The sequence below is a fragment of the Passer montanus genome, unplaced genomic scaffold (assembly GCF_014805655.1).
Source record: "Passer montanus isolate IOZ18808 unplaced genomic scaffold, ASM1480565v1 scaffold10, whole genome shotgun sequence".
NCBI classification, from domain to species: Eukaryota; Metazoa; Chordata; class Aves; order Passeriformes; family Passeridae; genus Passer; species Passer montanus.
In genome coordinates this window covers 29,701,639-29,714,082 of record NW_024356505.1, presented here as the reverse complement: position 1 = coordinate 29,714,082, position 12,444 = coordinate 29,701,639, and the positions used below count along the sequence as shown (strand labels likewise).

The window sequence follows — 12,444 nt, the reverse complement described above, 5'->3', positions numbered from 1 at the left end:
CGCCCGGCTCCCGGGAGCGGCGGTGCGGGGCCTGCGGTGCTCGGCCGGGGCGCCGTGTGAGCCCGGAGCCAGCGCGGCCACCCGAGCCCCGGCCGGGGGTGCCACAGCCCGGCCCGGGGTGTCAGTAGAAGTCCCCGCCAGTGCGGAGACTGCGGGAGGGCGTGACTGCCATTGCCGGTTCTGATGTTACAATAAAGACCTGCAGAAAGGCCGCGTGTGGCCGGTTCCTACAAGTCACGATGTTTGCTTGTACAGCTCACGCTTTTTCCTGTGGTGGCCGTGCAGCGTGACCTGTGTGAGGGGTGGCAGCGGGTGCCTCCGGTTCTGTGGCCGCGTTTGGCTCCTGCGCGCTCCCTGCCAGCGTGAGTCACAGCTGTGCGCCCAGCGCTGGACTCCGAGGCCTCGGCGATGTTTCATAATAACCTTGCTGCTGCTGCTGCTGCTTCCATAAAAGTACAAATGCGATGCGCAGTCCTCTCCTTACGGTTTGGAAGGAACTGACGGCCAGAGGCGCTTTGTCCTGTGGCCGCAGGAATGGATGCGCTAAGTGGGTGTAGTGTTTGTGTGTAACTCACTGAGGCCTGTCGCCTTATGAATCCATTGGAACTTTTAATAATGACATCAGGAGCACATCCCAGGTTCCAAGCGATCAGATGTGTCTGGCACAGATAATATAAGGAGGGAGGCATTTTAAAACCACATAAAAGAGTTTTCAAAAGACTGCAAATGTCTACAACGTGGCACATATGAAACAACATGAAAGATTGACTTGTTTCAATTTATTTTGCCCAAAAGTCATGCTCTGTTAAAAGATTTATGTAGTTCTGTACCTAAATTAAAATTGATGTGGTATGTCTTGTGCTCACTTCCTTTCTTCTCCAACATAACTGTTGTTGAAGCTTTTTAATGTGTGTTAAAGTCTCAGTCAACAGCCTAGCCCTTAAATGCTGTATGGTTAAGCTAATTATAGTCTTGAATTTTCTTGTAATAATTTATTTGGACCTGTAATATGCCATTAAAAGTGGTCTTTCATGTTATTATTCCTTAATAAAAAGGAAAGAGGAGGATAATACAGGGTAAATGCACAGTTCCCTTGGATCACAGTAGTTTATGTGCAGTTTTTTTCCTCACAGAACTATTTAGCCATCAAAATACTGAGCTGTTGTTCTTTTGTTTGTTTTTTTCAATGACTTGATTGTAGCTATTTTTTTTAGTGATAGTTAAGTTAATATTTTTCAAAGTTAATTTTATGTAAAGCAAAATACATCAGGGATGAGTGCATGTTTTTCTTCTGCTTCAGTAGCTAGAAGAATTGGATTTTTTCCAATTTAGAGTCTGTCAAAAGACAGAAAGGAAAAGGGAGAAATAAAGTGTATGACAAGTCATATATTTAAAATATTTTTCCTAATGAACTAATGTTCTTAGTATTTAATTATAAAGATATTCTTAGGTAATGATAACTGGAGAATGAGAAGAAACCCAGCACTATGCAAATGCTTTTAGCTTTTGGGCAGGCTGTTAAAGAACTAGATTGTGGTGTAGCTGAAGTTGTAATTGAAGTGTTTCTAAAAGCATTTAATGGAGAAAATACTGGTTTCTTATGTTTCCTGCATCTCATTTGTGAGTGAGAATATCAGAACTAGCAATGACAGGGAGAGCATATATGAGATATTTCTGACTTTCTCACTGAAGCCTTAGAAATTTGTAATGATTGTCACACATATGTTTTTGATGTACAGGTTCAAGGATTATGTTGTGCTAGGTGGGAGGAGTGTTCTTCATCAGTGACTTGGACTGTTTGAAGCATTTTTATGTGCACAGGTAAAACATTTATAGAAGTGGTTTATTGTTTTAAATGTCTGTATGAAACTGGTGATGGTTTTATGTATTTATTTGCACCTAAGGAGGTAGATGGTGTCAGGTCAAAGTGAAATAGCCAAGTGTTGAATGTAGAACTTGGATTGGAAGCTGACTGGAAGTATTGCTGGAGTTGCAATTAAAGAAACTTCAGAGTTTTAAAAGTGCATGGAAAAATCAGAAATGTATGAGCTTTCATCAGTTATTTTAGCAATATTTATTCAGATATTTATTATTGTAATCTCTAAAGTCCTGTTAATGTATGGTATACCTCAGAGGAGATGCTGTTGTATTGTGTGTAAACATGTTTTATTAGAATTCTTGTGTATTCACTACTTCCTAAAATGTTTGTCTTTTCTATTAAATATGATTTGTCCTTTGCTAAATGTATTTCCTGAGATATTGGAACTTTCTGGTTTTGTTTGTTTTTTGTTTCCTTGAAATAGGAATTAAGATGGATGAAATGTTTCATTGGTCATAGCAGCAGCAGGACGAATAAGGTGGGTATGTTGAAAGATTGCAGTTAATATCTTTGCAGAGTATTTTAGATTTTGATTCTGTGTCCATCTAAGTACAAAGACATGTTTTACCTTTGTGTTTGAGTTGCTGTTTATTTGCCCATTTAAAATTCTTTAAGGTCATTGAGGGTCGACTCCATTGGGCTTGTACTCCATTGAAACTAATTGTTTTCATAATTTCCATAAAAGATATTAGTGGTTCAGCAGCAGTAAAGTGTGTTTTGATGCTCATCCTTATTTGCAGTCAAGACAAGACATGTGCCTTATTTGCTAAGACTTCATACTTCGTGTTGACATTTTAATTCACTTACAGAGATCCAGGACATGCTTTACTTAAAAAGATTTTTTAAAAACAAATTTAAAACATGACCATATATTTTTACAAGACTAACATTGGCAAATAAGAGAAACAGTGCTGCTTGAGTAATAACTGAGCCCTTTCTCATGGAGTGTATTCGCATGTTGCTGTCAAAGTTAAATGAGTTACAGACTTCTTTACAATGTAACCACCATTAAATTATGTGACTGAGATCTTTATTTTAATCTAAAAAATAGTTTGATTTTCTAATTTCAAAAATAAAAAGTTGTGGATTGTTTTTTAAATTTCATTCTTTCTTGTGCTGATGTAATAAAGAGGTTGTTACTGCCAGCTTAAAATGGCATTTTGAGAATGCTGTTGTGTTTCTATTGTATTTGCTCTGTGACTGTTGGTCTTGTCACCTCATGAAATCACAGAACAACTGGGTCAAAACCATCCTATTTAAATATCACCAAGTGTGATATTTGCTAATTGTGTCTTTGACTTATTATATTATAGTACTGTATTTGCTGGTATTGGTTTGTCCCTAATTGGCTGATGAAACTTAGTGTCAGTAGTATTCAAGCATTACTTTTTTTAAAGGACTGATTTCATTAGTATTTATGGTGTAATTGAATGTTGTATGAAAGTTAGCATGGTTTGTGTAGCAATGTGCTGTAATCTGATAACTCTTCCAGTTAATATCAGGATCATATCAAAATACCATAAACCTCACTGTGGTAGAACTGTACTTGTATTGAACAAGGATGTGAAAGGGCATCACTTAAGGAAAGATTGTCTTCGCTTTATTACTTCAGTCTTTTACCATTTTAGGAAAGAATGTTTTCCTTACCTAAACTGTGAGCTGTTCTTTTCCCCTTTGCATCTTTTTGAAGGCTGTACAGTACTGAAAGCCTTGCTTGAAGGGAGGCTGGCTGATGTCCTCATACCAGAAGAAGTTTAGTGCTTAGCTGTTAGTTTACCTTGAATTGTTGCACAGATGGAAAGGAAAGAATGTAATCAATAGCTCAGTCCATCTTTCAGAATTGTAATGCATTGTGGTCATTTATGGTTAAACTTTTTTTTTTTTTTTAGAATAATGAGATTTTTTTTCATGGAATCATATAAAGAGTAAAATTATGGAGTATTGAATCATAAACATGCTTTTTTTTTGAAGTGTGATTTTTACTTTTAGAGGCTGCTATAGGATGTTAATTTCTGTGTATGCATCATGTTTCATTCTGTGGCTTAGCAGTTTATTGTTTTTCAGAAAGTCTAAACCCAGGATTGTGGTTTAGAAAAAGTGTCATGGTTAATGCCAAGAAGAGGTCATGTGGCGAGCTTCAGAGCTGGGCTGTCTCAGCCCTGCTGAAGAGTCACTGGGGAGACAGGAGTATTCCTGTGGCTCACTTGGTTATTTGCCAGGAGGAGCAGGTGCTAAAGAGATGGAAAAGCAGCTTGGAAAATTTGTTTGATAGGTAAAGGAGTTGTGGGGAAAGAAACAACTCCTGGGAGACTTACTAAGATCTATCACTGAAACTGGTTTGGGTTATTAGCTTGGTTGTAAGTTACAGTTCCAGGGAATATTTTTTTGTTCAAGTGTGGGTGGCAGAGCAGTCAGAGCTGTGTTCCCATACTCAGTCTTTTTCATGAAGCCCTTTGTTACCAGTAGCTGAATGCTGAAATATCTGTAGGAATTACTTAATGGTTTTACATGACCCCAAAGCAGAAACCAAATCAAAAAACCCCTCAAAGGTGCATTGTCTTAATTTTTGGTGCATTATTCAGCTGTTAAGGACAATTGCAAAGGACTGTGTCTCTTCTTCAAAGGATCTTTCTCTTGGACCAAAACTATGAAATGGTGTATGGTGACAAATTACAGCTTAGACTGATGTCATTGCCTGTCATTGCATTATACCTGTGCTTCTTTGCTACTTCTCTTATATGTATGTTTGTGGCTATTTGGGATGAATTGTAGAAAATAGGGATTTTACAAAAAATGTTACTGATTTTTATAGTTTTGAGCACACTTCAGTCTTCAGCTAAATGACATAGAATGTAATTTTGGTGGATTTGTTTTGGCCATGACTGGTTGGCCTCCCTAAGGGAGACTACAGTCTGCTGATTGTGAGGGTGTGTAATCTCAGACTTATGTCAGGCTGTCTTTTCAAAGAGTGCTACATACACCAAGACATGAAGTTCTGACAGTGTTTGCTCTTCTTCAGCTCAATGAAAACAGAACTGCTGGTGAAGAACTAAGATAGACCATGCTTTTAGGAAGCAGGGCAGTAAAGCTGAACTACCCAACGCTGGTCTCTGCTAATTATGTGCAGTGTCATAAAGATACTACTATACTACCCCTCAAAATACTGTTAAGGAATTAGAAAGGATCAGTCTATAGAAATCGGCATAGTTCTGTTGTGTATATCAGTGTGCTACTCAGTGTGTGATGAATCGAGCACTTGGAAGTTAGCAGCCTGCCAGTAAAATAATACGGATGTTCAGTAGGTTGTGTAGCTTTTGTCATCAACAGATTTTGAGGCTTTACTGAAGCAGGAAAACAAATCAGTATTGGATTTAGAAAAAAGGACCTGTTCTATATTACAGGACTCAAATGGAGACCACCCAAATGCCTTCAGCTGGTTTTTGTTATTTTCACAAATAGTTTGTTCTTTTAGCAGAGTGTTTAAGAACAGAGTCAGGTCAATCGCTCTATTATGTTTTTCCCTAAATGGCAATATTAACCAAACTTTACAATATTGTTCATGATTGAAAAAAAAAAAAGTCATATAGATTCTCTTGGTTTTTTTTAGCTTCCAGAGAAAAATCGTGATAGACTGTTGTAATTTCAAATCTTCAAATTATAAATGTAATGCAGTGTGTTTTTGGAAACTTTTTTGTAGTTTGGCTGGATTGTACTTTGTAAGGGCCAATGCAGTATCTGTTATATTTTTTGGAATTTAGTAAATTAATTCAGAGATGTTATATATTTTCCATAGTTCAAGTACAATAAGTGGGATGCAGAATATTCTTGTCTTTCATACAGTATGAGTTATCTTTTATTACAGTCTTTATTTTTCAAAGGGCAGGTGTGCTGTATTTTTTACTGTCTTGTTTTTGGTGCTGAAGCATGCTTGGGTCCTCACTGAAGACCTAAAAGCAAACAGTCCTGGGCAGTTACCTTTGCTTAGTGTGTGTTTGTGTTCTCTTGTAAACCAGTGATTTTCTTTCTGGAAGGGTACCCTGATAGGCAAATGACAAAAATTTGCAGTCTGTAATGGGTGAGATACAAAGAAGAAATTATGCTGAAGGACAAAAAAGCAAAGACTGCCTGGCCCCAAATGATGTCTTGGCATGGTAGTAATGCCACATACTCAAAGTAGAGGACTGTGTGTTAAAAATCTTGTTTCTTCTCTTTACTTCTGATACTGTGTTCATACTTGCAATCAAACTAAACAAAGTGTGATGGTGTATAAAATGCTGTGGTAAAAATCAGTATGTTACTCTCATACAGCATGCCATCAAAATGGATGTGGTGCTGGGTGCCTCTAAAAAGGATGTAGAGAAGAAGGGAATCAGGGAAGAGTCTAAAAAAGGAATCTGTGGGGATGGAAATTTGCTTTTATAAAGAGAAATTGGAAAACAAAGAGATTTTTTAGCCTTTGAAAGGCAGTGAATATAGATAAGTATAACACAAGTACACAGAAGATGAATTGTTTGAAACTTGTTTTGTTGGTTCATGCTATAAGAGTAATGGGACATTCTTTGAAATTAAGGTGTCAGAGTGAGAAAGGAAACTGGAGAGGATCTATTTCTTAATAAACTGGTAAGACTGAGCTCTGCAGTCTAAGGATAATTTTAATTTAGAAAAATTCTGATAGAAATTGGGTAAGTTAGAGTGCAAGAATATTTACACAGGCTCAGGTTACCTTTTCTCCTGAAATAATATAATCCCTCATCTTTTTGTCACTTGCAAAATTATTTTTCCTTCATGATTTTTTAATAAAGTTCATCTAAAAACCATGTGTTGATGGTGTGAGTAAAGGAATGAAGTCTATCCCTATTTTGTTTATGGGAGAGTTACAGCATCTCACTAATTTGTTCTCTTTCCCTGTATTGGGTTATATCTAGGTGAGATACCCACTAGGTAATTTGTCTGGTTCCCTTAGTAGGATGCACTGATTTACTTTGTTTCTTTTGTAGATGTGGATATTGGAGAAGAGGTTTTGGGGATTAAAATCAGGGTCCTCATGAAATTGGAAAGAATTTGTGTAGGCCAGTTGTTTTTGTGACTTGCTACTTGTGAGACACTGTTCTGTTCAGCTTTGATTTTTCTATTGCCTGGGCTCGTGCATTAAGTTGGTGTTCCTGCAGTAATTTAATTTGAGTCAGTACACAAGTTTGTTCTGTACCTAGAGTGATGGAATATTTTGGGAGGATGAAATGAGCTAACGCTGGCCTTCTGTGTCAGCCTGCCAACTCCCAGCAAGTATGTAAAAAGTCATAAAAATAGCAGTGGGGGTATCTTAATTAAATGAGCATGCTTGTCGCTTTGCCAGTCTTTTCTCTTGGCATGGTTCAAGTCCTAGAAACTGTTTGCTTTCAGTCTCTATCAAACTCAAATATAAAACTCTGTGATAAAAGCATCAGAAGCAGTGTTCAACAGGAAAAGAGTGCAGAATTGGCTTTTTCTCATTCCCACTTAAATGTCCTTTTCTCTCCATTTAGTGCAGGCTGCAGTTTTTACTTTTGGTGTGTTTAGCAGCAGATTGAGTTAAATTTGTTGTATTTGGCTCTAGAGCAGCAAAGAGCAGATGTCACGGAGGTGCCATAACAGGAATAAAAAAATTCAGAAGTCTTGTGGGAATTTGGGGGTGAGAGGGAAGTCTTCCTCCTATTTTTTTCCATGCTAGAATCCATATTAGAACATTTAGAGCTGGTATTCTGTTCAAAACTTGCCGTGCTGCAAGGATTCATGCACTGACGCAGACATTCTTTCCCACAGCTCAAATTGTGGAAACAGAGTTTATTTATAAAATAAAACATGCCTGTGAAATTATAATTGATACCTTAATTACAGGGAACTTGCCTGAACAATGGTAGTTTAGCAATCTGTGGGACATTTTCCTGGCTTAGAATAGCCACGATTTCTACTGAAGCATTTTCTCTGTGTGAATCCTAGAAATGGAATTCCCCTGTCAAGGCAGAAAAACTTCAGTAACTGAAAGCTACTCTGCCAGGGATGATAAGTCTAAAGTAACAGTCAACTTTTAAACATTATTTAGGGTTGGAACACTGAAAAGTAAACTTTGCTATTCTGGATTGTCACTACTTGAAAAATATGCATTTAAAAGCCACCACTACATGTTGCCATTCTTTACATAATCAGGTGGGTCCCAGATGTATGTGGGATCCTGGAGGAGTTTCTTGCTTTGGATTATTTCTTTTCACTTTTATAGATTACCACAATGCTCCAAAAATCAGTGGTGGCTTCTTTCTTTAAATCTTACCTTTTTAAGGGCCTTTTCTGAAAATACCTGTTATAGTTTGTTAGTTAGCAGCCTGACTGCTTGCTTGTTTCTCTTTCTTTCTCACATCTTTGTTTTTCATTCATCATCTACTCACACTGCAACAGTATATATTGCCACAGTATAGTTTATAAAAACATAAATACTATGTAATTTACATAATATTTATATAATTTTGATTGCATGTTGCTGTATTTAAAAATTGTGCCTATTCTCTGGTGTTGTATGTGTAGAATGATGTACTTGATAATTTCTGGAGGAATTTTTTTTTTGTCTGTGAGGAACAAGTTTTATTTACACAGTGATCTGGAGGGGAGGACAGTAATAAATCTACTTTTCCTTGAGATGGTACTCACTGATCTTGTATTAGTGTTTTAGTAAACCACATTGACTCCTGCTTTGGGTCTTCTGTTCTGGTGATGAAGCTGAACTCTTTTCTAGCTCTTATAATTTGCTGGAGAGATGATATTTGCAATAAAACTAATGTATGTTATTGTGCATTTAGTAAGAATATGAAGTCTGACTTTATTTTAAAAAGCAGTTAGTATAGTGGGGTGAGTTGACAGAAGCATCATATGTGTAAGTTATATAATGTACATGCTCTGTTCTGCTTTACAAAGTCCTGAGTAAAGTGTGCTGCTGTTCAGGTTTGAGAACAAATCTTGCCACGTCTTTTGCTGAAGAAAAATGTCAGTGCAGTGCTAAAAGAACACAGGACTAACTTGCCCCTTGGCTGTAGCATGTTGAGTTTCTTGGTTAGACAGCTAATTTCAGTGACTTGAAAGTGACAGGCCTGGAGATAACTGTGGTCAGAGCTGCTCCAGGAGGATTGAGTGATGCCTTTTGGATTTCCTAAATGATAAGGAAGCCGCGTTTGACAACAGCTGCTAGGAGGGTTATTCAGACACTGAGTTAGTCTTGTCCAGTGCAGGATTTTTCACCTCTGACCAGTTTAGAGCGTGTACTGCCTAAGGAGTGCTGGTCAAACTAACAGTTTTGGTGTGTTTAATTAACATAATTTTCGTTTGCCCTGAAGTTAATTTCTTACAGCTATTTTTCACCTGGCTGCCAAATTTCTTTGTGTCAGAAAGACCTCGTGACTACATTAAAAAAGTTAGAAAAATGTTATGTTGTGGATTCTGTATTTAAAGACTGTGTTCTGGAGGATTTAAGTAATTAAGTGTTTGTAAGATTTCTTTTGCATTATAAGATTTTGTTTCAAAAGAAGCATGAAACTGTAGAGTGTTTAGGCTAGAACAACGTTGTAACTGTTTTATTTCTATTTAATAATTTCATGCAAGCCTCAAACCTGCATTAATGTACTAGCATGGTTTGAAGATAGCTGGGTATTGTGAGAAGAGCTGGTCTAGGGTGTTATTAAGGTATAATTGATCTAATTCACTGCAAAAGTTTTGAAACCTTTTTGAAGGTGTTTTTCCATCTAAAAATCTTCAAATATTTGGTGTAAAACATTGCTGTTTATTGGAAAGTGAAATTTCTGTTCAGTTTTGAAAGCAAGTTTTGTTCATGTTCAAGATTAAAGCAGACCAAACTTGCTTTTCTTTTCCATTTAAAAATTATTCTACACTTACAGAAATGTAGATGCCTTTGAAAGATTTAGCTGATCAACTTTTGAGAAGCATAAAAATTCCTTAGATTAATAATAATGCTAACAAAATTGATGGGAACTGCTGAATATACAACTGGTTTGTTTTGGGTATCTTCCTGTTCCAGGAAGCTGTTCATTTTGAAAAAGCAAAAAAATCAAAAACTATAAAATCTTCGTTATACAGGTTGTGGAATAATGGGTTTTAATTTGACCATCATCAAAAATGCAAGTCAAGAAAAAAGAATAATGTATTGATGGTAATATCTAAGAATTTGTAAAGCATCTTTCCCCTAGAAAACAAAAAGTAAAAAAGAATTCGTAAAGTGGACTGTGCCTATAGATTATTGCAAGTATTCTATCAGGGGAATAGGAGAGGCTAAGTATCCTGAGCCTTATTTAACCCTGAGGGGTTTCAGTGATGAGAGATGTAATTAATTTGGGCATGTGAGTTTTTTTTGTCAAAGTGGAATTATGTTTTGAAGTTTTCAGTAATGAAAGTGATTTATTTAAATTATCTTCATATTATTTCAAACATGAAACACTAGAAAGACCATTTTCAAAATATTTATTAATAATTGCAAAATTAATAGATAAACCTAAAGAATTCATAGACGTTAGTAATGATTAAGAGAGAACAGCCATGCTTGCCTGATGGAGGATATTTGCAGAGAATGGTTTCAGGTTTTCTTTACTGGCCTCTCTGTCTCCAAGACTTGTGTGTCAGTGGTATAGTTACCTGATAATTCAGTTTTTGGTAATTATCTTTAGAAAGCTGCTCTGGATTGGGAAGGATAAAATGTTTAATGTGTATACTTGCAGTAAGGAAGGCACTGGGTGGGAATATTAACTTGTGTTATGTTGGCTGATGGTAGATGTCCCCAAAAGAGGAAGTTTTAAATTTTTGTTGAGATCTAGTCATATTACAAATAACTGTATTTAGAAGCATAGTAATTTTCAAAACTAGTATCTTTGGAATTCACTTTTTCATTACAAAGTGGTTCCACAGGCCCAAAATACGACATTTTTTACTTTAAGGATTTTAAAGTTGATTACATTTCCTTCTAGAAATAAGGTGAATGCCAGTAACCTCCCAATTAAAGAGCATTACTTGCAGTGGTGCACTAGAAACATGGAAGATCCTGAGTTGAAAGGGGTTTACAAGGATCACTGCCAGTTTTCAGATACAAGTTCTACAGAGGTTTCACAAAGAGCAGATGTGGCCAGGTGGAAAATGTCAATTTGCAAAGGAATCCTCTGCAGTGCCCAGTGTTGGGAGCCACAGTGCTGCTTCAGGTGCAGCAGATGAGTCAGTTGCAAATTCATGTGTTGGGAGGAATGCTCAGTTTCTGACGTGCTGCCTACGCTGGGGAGGTACAGGGAACCCTTCCCATGGCTGTTGCCACCAACGCATTTGCACAGTAATAGCCCTTGTAGGCAGCTCCTGGCTTCTGACAGACTTCAGTCAGCTCACCTGGCTGAAAATAGGCTGTGGTTTTAAACACATTGAACTGAAAAAACCACACAGTATCACTGGGAGTATTTTTACTTTACACGTACAAGTCCTTTGAAAACAGAATATCTTGCGACAATATTGAAATTTTTTTTTCTGACCAATGAACAAACAGAACACAGTGTTATATGCTTCATGTAGATAGATTCTTGTTGCATTTATAGCTATTGAAAAGCTAGTGGCTCATCCACTACTACAGTTCTTTTGGGCCTAACATCTTGTATGAATATTGTACTGCTAAATCTTTAATCTGCTGTGGAGACAGACAAATTTAGGAGAAGTGACTTTAATCTTTGAAGAACGTGTATTGACTGGGAAAGCTAGTTCAGTTTATTTTTGCAAATCACCAACCCTCAGAAGTGGGATTAAGTTTAGTGCAGGAGAAGGTGGAACTTTCCATTTGTCTCCAGAGTGAGGTCGCAGTGCTTGTCTCTTTTCAGCTTCCATCTCAGTGAAATAAAATATAATTGTTTCATGTTTCAGTTTTATCTCCTGAAGTGTGGGAATTATGGTAACTTGTACAGGCTGTAATGTCAGCAATTACTTCTTGTCCTTGTTGCATCTTTACTGCTCTGTCTCTGCCCTATTTGCATGCCCATAGTTTAAATTCTTGTGTGCTGCTTTTGTATTTTCTTCTTTTTTTGCCCCTTGATTTTATTTATTTAGAGAGTCCACTGAGCAGGTAGCTGAGTAGACTTCAGCTGTGCAGGAATTTGTTGTGCATGTGGCTTTAGTGATTGCAAAATCCCACTCACCTTAGATGTGAAGGCAAGGAAAAGGAAACAAAATGGAATCCAACAGAAGAGATGAGAAAAGAAAGGCTTTAGTAGTAAAGGAAGGTAGAGAGAAACACCTGAGTCACAAGGCTGGAAGAAAAGAAGCTAAAGTGATACCCTGGTTTTGGCACTGCAATGTGTCATGATGCTGTTCTGATTTGTAGTTTTAAGAACAGCTAAAGAAGTGTGTTGCTCAAATAAGATAATTCACTGGTTCTTTTTTTAAATTGTAAAAGTATATTTTAATTTCATTTTTCAGTAGAGCAGATATACTAGAACTCCTTTTAGGGGAGCTTATTTTTATTTAATGAGGATATATTTATGGTAATTTTAATAAATAAATTAATA

General features: G+C 36.9%; 1 protein-coding gene across 6 annotated transcripts in view; it reads left to right on the top strand.

Moving 5' to 3' along the window:
• The first annotated feature begins 6 nt into the window (after positions 1–6).
• Positions 7–12,444, top strand: part of ZNF438 (zinc finger protein 438) — a 52,941-nt gene continuing 40,503 nt past the window's right edge. For 5 of the 6 annotated variants that reach the window (XM_039711034.1, XM_039711019.1, XM_039711026.1 and 2 more), the window contains exons 1-2: positions 7–1,821; positions 2,304–2,357. The gene's annotated coding sequence lies outside the window, so the exon portion shown is untranslated. The remainder of the gene's footprint in view (positions 1,822–2,303; positions 2,358–12,444) is intronic. The other variant, XM_039711003.1, reaches the window with a different exon arrangement.